This window comes from Bombina bombina, chromosome 10 (genome assembly GCF_027579735.1).
Source record: "Bombina bombina isolate aBomBom1 chromosome 10, aBomBom1.pri, whole genome shotgun sequence".
Classification (NCBI taxonomy): Eukaryota; Metazoa; Chordata; class Amphibia; order Anura; family Bombinatoridae; genus Bombina; species Bombina bombina.
In genome coordinates, this window is record NC_069508.1 from 204,398,684 (window position 1) to 204,410,032 (window position 11,349).

Genomic DNA, 11,349 nt, shown 5'->3' on the forward strand with positions numbered 1-11,349 from the left:
ACAATGGAAAATTAACATTTTATTACCTTATCTCTTCTATAACCCACAGGGAGTGTAATTTCTTCTACTGGCTATGGTAATACAGCTTGACCTCGTGACCAAAAACTTTAAGGATGGGTGGGGATACCACAGGCTAAATAAACTAATTCAAATGCCAATATAAGGTTAATGAAAATACTTGTAAACAATTTAATGCACTCCAGCAGGTAAAGTGGATCATTGTGAACAAATTAAAAAGGGGGGGGAAAAAATTGACTAAAATGTCCCTTTAATCCCATGCCGCCCTAACTGCGCTGAGCTTTAGCATGGAACATCCTAGCCATTTGGCTGTCCTGAAGCCATAGAAGCTTCCTAAATGGGACCCCCCCTGACCCAATCCCTTAATTTAAATCATGTGATCGCATGAAGGGTCAAGTAATTTAAATTTTTACTTATTTGTTTACAACGAAACTTGGTTCCAATGTAGACAAATAAGCCCCACCAGGAAAGGGTTAATGGGCCAATAAACTAATTTTATAAATACTCCTACATAAATTTATATTTATAAAATATTTTACCAGGAAGGATACATTGAGATTTCTCTCGTTTTCAAGTATGTCCTGGGAATGAACTACACTTGCCTGCACAATATTTTATATGCAACTGGCAATATAAGAAAAATAGTATTGCAAATTATAAAATCAAAAGAAAACTTCCTTAGATGTTTAGAAACATTGTATTCAGTTTGTAGACGGGAAGAGCTGTGCGGGCCGTGGGACTTCAGTTAGGTAAACCTGTTTTAGTGAAGTAATCTTGTGAAAATGGGGATGACTGAGAAGCAAAAAGTTCTACATTTTATACTACAATTACTTTTGAGAAGGCTGTACCAGTCAAGTCTTAAAGGGACATGCAAATCAAAAATTTAACTTTTATGATTCAAAGCATAACATTTTAAGAGACTTTTCAATTTACTTATATTATAAAATTTACTTTATTATACAGAAATATAGATTTTGATGTCAGATAAAACTATAGGCCCAAAAAGTCCACCCACATAAAGATTCATTACTTTGTATAAACGCTTTATGACCCCTTGTTCTGGTGTTGCGCTTTTTGTAAAAATTACTTATAGCCTCAGACTTTTAAGCCCCCTTAAAGTATATAAGTGTTTCTATATCACCTCTGTTCCTTCGCTACTCTAAGCTTTACATATTTAAGTTATTGAACCTTTTTAATGTACGTTATTTTAGACCCTGTACCATCGAAATGAGGCCTAATTAGTGATCTGTAAAGCTGCACAAGAACTTTACTATTCTTGCAGCAAATATCTACACAACCAATTAGGGATGTGTAATAAGCAGTTTCGTTAGCTGTCAAATGTTGAAGGTGGTGGCTCTTTTCGGAACCAGATTTTTTTCTTGTGAAAGTACGAAGCACTAAAATCTTCGCAATTTCACAAGAAGAAATTCAGCTCTAAACAGAACTAAATGCAGCGAGCGGTCGCCATTTTTCCATATTTGGCAGCCAACAAAACTGCCAGACACACAATCCTACAATCAAACGTTCTACTGGCATTACTGCAGTGTTTACCAAATGTAATATCTCAAATAATAATTCCCAAGTCCTTTTTCTCTTTTGTAACAGTCAGAAAAGTGTCACTGTAATAAACTTGCACACTTACTTCCTAAATGCATAATTCTGTACTTTGTATTGTTGAACAGTAGATCCCAGTCATTTATCCAATCCTTAGATTTTTATTTTATGCGACTTCGCTGTTTGATCCGCCCCTCTTCCAAAATTAACTCCATTATACATTTTTGTATCATCGGCAAATAGACACATTCCTCCTATAGCTAATATGGCTGATAAATGTTAAAAACAAAAACAGACCCTAGAACTGACCCCTGAGGAACACGACTAGTAACTGCCCCGCAGCTGAATGCACTTATTTAGTTATTAAAGAGACAGTGAACACCTTGTAACATTCTTTTTTCTGCAATAAACTGTACCCACTATTTGCAGGATCCAATCTGGGCTTTAGTCAGCAGACAACAATGCTAAACAAGATCATAAAGTGTAAATGCAATTTCCTATATTTTATACTAGTATTCGGCAGCTAATGAATTTCAGAGCTGGATTTCTTCTTGTGAACACACTAAGATCTGGAAGTGCATTTGTTAGCTGCCAAATACTACAAATGCACATCCCTAATAAAATCATTTATTTAAAGTTATCAGGTAAAGTCAATTAGAGACAGATGTGTAGCAGAGTTAGTCTTGAAAAGTCAGCAGGGTGTATTTCAGGCACTGAGTATTAGAAATTGCTCAATTTTCAGAGCTAAATTACATAAAAAAAGGGGGGGGGGGGCAAAATAAATCATTAAAATATATTGTAGTTTCAATCTGCATAACTAAACCTATATAAAAATCTCAAGGTGTTTACTATCCTTTTAAGACACTGCAATCTATTCTTAAAGGGACAGTCTACACTAAAAATAAACAATTATTGCCCATAGATGACAACATGGAACATTATCCCAAGGAGCAGTCATTTTTTACATGCAGTCAAAAAAAATTAATTTTGCATCGTTTTCTGATTTAAAATGGCGGCTGGACTCCTCTTTTCAGCAACATGACAACTCACAAAGGGGTTGTGGAGAATGATTCAGGCTTGTGCACATTGATTTGCACATGCGCAGTGTGCACAAGTTTACTGAGCCGGCCCCTCTTAAAACACGCAGCTGAAGTAACGGCCTCATTCTAACAGCGGACAAAATACAGAGCGGTGTCAAGTGTGTCTCATATCCCATTACAGGCAATACGGCACTGGATGTTTTATGAATTGTTCAGTTATTTTTTTTTTAACATATATTTATCGTTCTGTACTACAACATTATGTCAAAGCATGTTGGCACCTTAAGATTACTTCCAAATGTCTGTAAAGAGACACGAAAGTAGCCTACACTCAATTCCGCTAGGTACTTTGTCTGCTGTTAGAATGGCGCAGTTACTTTAGTTCCGTGTTATAAGAGGGCCCAGCTCTGTCACTTTGCTCGCACTGCGCATATAATGTGCAGAAGCACATTTTGGATGTCCACAGCATGGAGCACAGTTTCAGCAAAAACTCCTTAAGTTGTGATGTCACTGAAAGGAGGAGTCTGGCTACCATTTTAAATCACGATGCAAAAAAAAAAAAAATACTTCTCCTTGGGATAAACTGAGCTTTATAACCCTTAGGACGGCATGGAACATCCTACTTTATACAGCGTCCTGCAAGAAGCAGCCTTGGGGGTCGTGCCTAGCAGTGAAGGCAGTCCCCCATGATCTGACCCCGGCCTTGAAATCACATGACCACATGGACGATCGTGTGATCGTCATTCTGATGCTAACACTATTGTACAGGCATGAAGGGGTCAAATAGACTAATCGTCTTGTTATGCAGATAATTGCTTATCAACAACGGCCATTTATTAGAATTAGACAAACATCTGTGCTAAAATGATCTAACAAAAATAACTGGGAAACTGTGTTTGTTTCCCCTTAATGTGCTCCAAATGACTTGATATACTTACTGCAGGTTACTAAATGTATGGGAAATTGTTTCATCGTATTCTCTAAAATCATCACTATTTGCAAGTATATGCCCATTGAAATGAAAGAGCAGACCTGGTTCTGTTATCTCTTATCCTACAAAGAGTCCAGTTAGGTATTGAAATCCTAATTAAAACAGAGTTCAATTAGCAAAACCAGCTATTTCAGGTACAAAACTATGTCTCTGTATCACCCCTACTAGGAGGTTGACACTACCTCCTGTTTACATAGCCTTTCTACACAGCATTCAAAATATTCATATTTCCAGTATAGGTAGCAACAGGCAAAAGCAGCAATTCCAAATGACAAAGCAAAAGTAAAGGATATGTAGGGAGGGATTAGGGGTAAGAAGTGTCTGGTGGGAGGGTAATCTCTACACTAAAGCTAAAATTAACCTTCCAAGCTACCCGATTAACCCCTTCACTGCCGTGAATAATAGAAGTGTGGTGTGCAGCTGCAATTAGCAGCCTTCTAAATCACCAAAAAGCAATGGCAAAGCCCTGTATGTCTGCTACTTCTGAACAAAGAGGATCCCAGAGAAGCTTTTACAGCCATTTGTGCCATGACTGCACAAGCGGTATGTAAATTTCAGTGAGAACCCCAAAGTTTGTGAAAAAGTTACGTTTTTTATTTTATCGCATTTGGCGGTGAAATGGTGGCATGAAATATACCAAAATGGGCCTAGATCAATACCTTGGGTTGTCTACATAAATATACATAAAGTTTTGTCAGGGAAATAAAAAAAAAAAAGTCTCTCTTTCTGTTTAAATGGAGTGATAGAAAAATGCTAAAAATTCTCTGGTATTTTGGGCAAGTTTTTCGCTAAAAATCCTGGTAGTGAAGGGGTTAAACCCTTAAAATATGTAGCAGCCATAAGTAAAATACACACACACACACACACAATACTGAGCTCAAACAGGCTGACACGGTTACCCAAGTCTCATTTTCCTCTTCAAGCTATGTGTGGCAAAAGTCAGTCTGCTCGTTTCATTTCACTAGGGACGCCTCCAGCAGAAGATAAATAACTCACAACCGCAGATAAAGACGACAAGTTGTTCTGTGCAAAACTTATATAAAAAATAATGTTCTATTGCAAACTGCAGCACTGGTTTGAATCAGCTTTTTTTCAATGTCAGATAAAACTGGAAAAATAACATTTACTTTTTTACTAGTACATTTATTTCTTTCACTATGGCCTCCATTTAAAGGGACACGTACACTAGCAGGTTACTAATGACCATGCTTTTGTTTTTCCTTACAATTATAAGCTAGTGAAGCTGCTTCCCACTGGGCGCCACCATCTTGGAACTTATATTTGTTATGTAACTTTTAAACTGTGCAAAAAATATAACTTCTGCTCACTATTACGTGAGCTAAACGGACGTGCAAGGAACAGCGGTCAAAAAACAATATCTGTGAAAGTGCACCGCGTCCGTCACATGATGCAACAATACGTTTCAAGATGGCGGTGCCCAGTATAAAATACAGAGCTTTAGCAGCTGGATTCTGTAATGAGATAAATAAGAGAAAAGCTTTAGAGAGCTGACAAAAACAATAAGGAAGAATATTAATAGCATGGTGATTAGAGAGACAATCTAGTCAAAATTAAACTTAGGATTCAAAAAGCACACAATTTTAAAAAGGACATTATACACTAGATTTATCTTTGCATAAATGTTTTGTAGATGATCCATGTATATAGCCCATAGTTTTTTTTTTTTTTAAATGTATAGTTTTTGCTTATTTTTAAATAACATTGCGCTGATTTTCAGACTCCTAACCAAGCCCCAAAGTTTTATGTGAATACCGTCAGCTACCTTCTCTAGCTTGCTCCTGTTTGTGTTAAAGGTCTTTTCATATGCAAAGGAAGGGGGAGGGTCTGCATTTTTTGCACTTGCAGTGGGTGTTCCAGCTAATCTTTTTAACATTGCTAAACTGAGAGCTTCTAAGTAAGTTTTCAAACAGTTTTATACTGGATTTTTAGATCAGTATCTGTGCATTTTATTCTTTATAGTAGTGTCTATTACATGCAATTAAAAGAAAATTGGTGTATACTGTCCCTTTAAGATTCTTTCCAATTTACTTCCATTATCAGATTTTGCACAATCTTTATATTCACACTTTCTAGTGTGTGATTGGCTGATGTCTGTCACATGATACAGGGGTTTGCAAATGGGAGAAAAAATACATTTGCCAGAAAAAGAAAAATCTACTGCTTTTGTGAAATTCAGAGTAATTGTTATTGCAATGTCTTTATTATGCAATTCTACGGTATTTAGTGATCCTTTAATAACCATTCTACTGTAGCTGTACTCTGCAAATGTAATGTCCCTTTAAGAAGCTTCACAGGCTGGAAAACCGTCTACCTGTGTACAAACAAGTACTCTTATGCTGCATGAGAGTAAGGGTTGTCAATCACCCTGGTAGGATTAGACCTGGGCGATTTAAATCCACCATCTCCAAGGTGGTTGAGAGATTAGGATGAGAGAGCCTGCATCACAACGCTTTCTTAGCTTCATGAATAAACAAACTGAAGAAACGTTTTGAGTCATACACCCAGGAATAATAAACTGCTGCCAAGGAAGACCCTCATCTGTGAGCCAATCGTGAGCAGTATATATACGTATCCAACCGTCACTGGACTTGCCCTGCTCTGAAATTAAACTGGACCATGCCAGGTGTTAAAGGCACAGTTTAAAAAGTGCAAAAAACAAATGCTCTGTGTTAGAGCCTTTTATTATTTCACCCAACCCCAGAGCAGCAATGCAGTACAGGGATCTAGCTGAACAAATCAGATGAGTTAATGACAAGAGGCATATGTGGGTAGCCAATCACCAGCTAGCTGCCAGTAGTGCATTACTGCTCCTATCTATAAGTAAGTTCCCATCACAGTTTTGAAACGCGTAAGATGTTTTGCAAAATCTCTGTGTATTTATAATTGATGAAATAAAGGATTATTTTTTACTTGAGTGCAGCAAGATGCTTTTTGTTTGTGCTTCCCCTATACCTATGTATGCTTTTCAACAAAGGATACCAAGATAACTAATCAAATGTGATAGAAATATAATGAAGTCTTTTAAAACTGCATGCTTTATTTGAAACATGAAAGTTTGATCTTTAATTAAAAAGAATATATTTGTTTTAATTGTTTATATCCCTTTAAACAAGATAGAGCAAGATATATTAAATTTACTAATGAAAGAGATTTAATTTCCTGCAACGGAAACGTTTTTTCACTGTAAGAGTAATACAATTGTGGAACTCATTACCAAAGGAGGTAGTGAATGCCAATACCCTAGATACATTTAAAAAATGTTTGGATACATTTCTGGCTAGAAACAAAATTCATGGATATGATTGCTTGTATTAAATGGGTCACCTTTTAGTGGGAATAATTTAAGCTCATCTGAAACTTTTTGTAAGTATATTAGATTTGTATAGGTTGAACGAAAGACGGTCTTTTTTCAACCTCATCTACTATGAAAGAAGGGATAGTTTACCTAAGATAGATTGACGTTGATAACTTGACCAAATGCCACAGCCTTTTTCAATTTCTTGCATTTGATTTTTTTCAGTCTTAAGCTCATGTTCTATCAAGACGTTCTATCTACTAGAACAAGGTAACAAGTTCCCATTTCCTTGGAATGCATATTAGGAACGTTCTGTAGATACTACATTCATAAGCAGGGCAGGGGTTTACGTTCATAAAATAAACTGTAAATAAATCACTTATTTCATTTTTGTTCTATCAAGTTTGTTTTGACAGCCATACCCTTAATTGGAATGTATTTATCTTTTTATAATCAGAGCATAAAAAGAAAAATGATTAGTATGTGTGGTTGAAATAACAGCATTGCGATCAAACCATAAAGAAAGTATTTCTTTAGAATAAATCAAGCTTTTGCTTTAACTGTTTTACAAAAGAAGCAATAGATCCAATGACATGTCAAACACGCCGAGCCACGGAGTAAACTGCAGCTGTTTTGTATAAATAAAGCAATAAAGCGACTACAGTTCTAAATATGTTGTATGTGTGGCTTGACTGTATACATCAAATTGTATACACCCAAGCTTCCTTAAATGACGAACATTTTACCAGGCAATTAAAATACCATCTGACATAAAACAGAAGTTTGCAAAGAATAGGGGTACTGAGATCTAATTTACACGAGCCACAGACAGTTTGGGGTTAAGAGAGGGAATAAATGTATTAACTTTCATCACTTTCAGTCCAACTTGAAATGGGTTAAAAGGTCATTAACTTGTCCAAAGTACCCGAGAATTTTTATCATTTTTGCTATTAATTCATTTAAACAGAAATAGACTTTTTTTTAATTTTTTTTTATTTACCCATCAAAGATTGTAGACAATGCAAGGTATTGATCTAGGCCCATTTTGGTATATTCCATGCCACTGTTTAGTTATGAAACTTGCTTTGTTCTCTTTGTAACATTTGTTGGGTAAACCTAGGAAGGCACATAAGACATTAGAAGCATGACATTAGCTCATTGTAAGCCGTCTTTGCAGCAATGTATAACATTGCTAAAAACACTGTAGCCATAGAGTGCTGAAAACACAGACTGACAGACTCCTGAGGATGTATGAACCAACCTAAGTTTACTCACTAACAAAGGATACCAAGAGAAAAAAATTGACAATAGGAGTATGCAAATTTAATGCACATTTAAAGGAACATGAAACCCAACATTTATCTTTCATGATTCAGATAGAGAATACATTTTGAATCAACTTTCCTATTTACTTCTTTAATCTATTTTGCTTCATTTTCTTTTTATGCTTTATTGAAGGAGCAGCAATGCACTACTGGGAGCTAGCTGAACACATCTGTAAGCCAATAACAACAGGCATATATGAGCAGCCACCAAGCAGCAGCTAGCTACCAGCTCCTTAACCCCTTAACGACCGAGGACGTGCAGGGTACGACCTCAAAAAAAAGGCAGTTAACGCCTGAGGACGTACCCTGCACGTCCTCTGTGTGGAAAGCAGCTCGCTTCCAACTGCTTTCCGGTTATTGCAGTGATGCCTCGATATGGAGGCTTCCTGCAATAACCTTGTATGGTCATCCGATGCAGAGAGAGCCACTCTGTGGTCCTCTCTGCACCGGACATCGATGGCCGGTATCGTTGGTGGGTGGGAGCCTGTGTGGGAGGCGAGTGGCGGCCATCGATGATGATCGGTGATGTGGAGGGGGGCAGGAATGTCCGGGGGCGGGAATGTCCGGGGGCACGCACGGACGCGCGCGCGTGCACGGGAGGGCGGGGGCAGGCGCGTGCACGGGGAGCGGGTGGGAACCGCTACACTACAGAAAAAGTTGTAATACAAATTAAAAAAAAAAGGATCAGGCAGGTGGTGGGGGTTGGTCTGTGGGGGGGGGGAAGCTACACTACAGGAAAAAAAAAACACTTTTTTTGCAAACTGGGTACTGGCAGACCGCTGCCAGTACCCAAGATGGCCCCCAATAAGGCAGATGGGGAGGGTTAGAGAGCCGTTTTGGGGGGGGGGGGGATGCTACACCACAGCATATGTAAATATGCTAAAAAAAATAAAATAAACTAAAAAACCTTTTATTTTAGTACTGGCAGACTTTCTGCCAGTACTTAAGATGGCGGGGACAATTGTGGGGTGGGGGAGGGAAGAGAGCTGTTTGGGAGGGATCAGGGGGTCTGATGTTTCAGGTGGGAGGCTGAGCTCTACACTAAATGTGATATTAACCCTGCAAGCTCCCTACAAGCTACCTAATTAACCCCTTCACTGCTAGCCATAATACACGTGTGATGCGCAGCAGCATTTAGCGGCCTTCTAATTACCAGAAAGCAACGCCAGTCATATAGGTCTGCTATTTCTGAACAAAGGGGATCCCAGAAAAGCATTTACAACCATTGGTGCCATAATTGCACAAGCTGTTTGTAAATAATTTCAGTGAGAAACCTAAAATTGTGAAAAATTTTACTTTTTTTTTTTTATTTGATCGCATTTGGCGGTAAAATGGTGGCATGAAATATACCAAAATGGGCCTAGATCAATACTTTGGGTTGTCAACTACACTACACTAAAGCTAAAATTAACCCTACAAGCTCCCTAATTAACCCCTTCACTACTGGGCATAATACACGTATGGTGCACAGTGGCATTTAGCGGCCTTCTAATTACCAAAAAGCAACGCCAAAGCCATATATGTCTGCTATTTCTGAACAAAGGGGATCCCAGAGAAGAATTTACAACCATTTATGCCATAATTGCACAAGTTGTTTGTAAATAATTTCAGTGAGAAACCAAAAGTTTGTGAAAAAAAATTGTGAAAAAGTGAACGATTTTTTGTATTTGATCGCATTTGGCGGTGAAATGGTGGCATGAAATATACCAAAATGGACCTAGATCAATACTTTGGGTTGTCTACTAAAAAAATATATATACATGTCAAGGGATATTCAGGGATTCCTGAAAGATATCAATGTCCCAATGTAACTAGCGCTAATTTTGAAAAAAAAAAAATGGTTTGGAAATAGCAAAGTGCTACTTGTATTTATGGCCCTATAACTTGCAAAAAAAGCAAAGAACATGTAAACATTGGGTATTTCTAAACTCAGGACAAAATTTAGAAACTATTTAGCATAGGATTTTTTGGAGGTTGTATATGTGTAACAGATTTTGGGGGTCAAAGTTAGAAATAGTGTGTTTTTTTCATTTTTCCTCATATTTTATATTTTTTTTATAGTAAATTATAAGACATGATGAAGATAATGGTATCTTTAGAAAGTCCATTTATTGACGAGACAAACAATATATAATATGTGTGGGTACGGTAAATGAGTAAGAGGAAAATTACAGCTAAACACAAACACCGCAAAAATGTAAAAATAGCCTTGGTCCCAAACGGACAGAAAATGGAAAAGTGCTGTGGTCATTAAGGGGTTAAAAGAACAGTAAAGTCCAAAAAAAACTTTCATGATTTAAATAGAGAATGTAATTTTAAACAACTTTCCAATTTACTTTTATCACCAATTTTGCTTTGTTCTCTTGGTATTCTTAGTTGAAAGCTAAAACTAGGAGGTTTATATGCTAATTTCTTAGACCTTGAAGACTGCCTCTAATCTGAATGCATTTTGACCATTAGAGGGCATTAGTTCATGAGTTTCATATAGATAACATTGAGCTCATGCACGTGAAGTTACCCAGGAGTGAGCACTGATTGGCTAAAATGCAAGTCTGTCAAAAGAACTGAAATAAGGGGGGCAGTTTGCAGAGGCTTAGATACAAGGTAATCACAGAGGTAAAAAGTGTATTATTATAACTGTTGGTTATGCAAAACTGGGGAATGAGTAATAAAGGGATTATCTATCTTTTTAAACCACAAAAAATCTGGTGTTGACTGTCCCTTTAATTACCTAGGTATTCTTTTCAACAAAGGATACCAAAACAACAAGGTGAAATTGGAAAATTGTTTAAAATTTTATGTTCTACATGAATCATGAAAAAGAAATGTAGGTGTTATGTCTCTTTAAAAAGAATGCACGTGTGTATTTGTTTAATGTTTGATTGTGGTCTCTATGTGGCAGTTTTTTTCCAAAAGCGGGTAGGTCAATATAGTCAATTAGAGGCTACATCACTCACACCATTTATTCAAGTGCCATAAAACAGGTTGAGATCTGTGCATATCCTAAAAGGGCTAATTAATTCAAAATAGTTTTCAAAAATAAGCAAAAATACTAACATAGTTATGCTGTCTGGGGAAGTCTATTCCACCCCCCTTATCAGTGTT

At 37.1% G+C, this 11,349-nt stretch overlaps 1 protein-coding gene across 2 annotated transcripts in view; it reads right to left on the reverse strand.

Moving 5' to 3' along the window:
* TM2D1 (TM2 domain containing 1) overlaps window positions 1-11,349 on the reverse strand; it is a 266,966-nt gene that overhangs the window by 233,427 nt on the left and 22,190 nt on the right. The gene's annotated exons all lie outside the window — the stretch shown is intronic.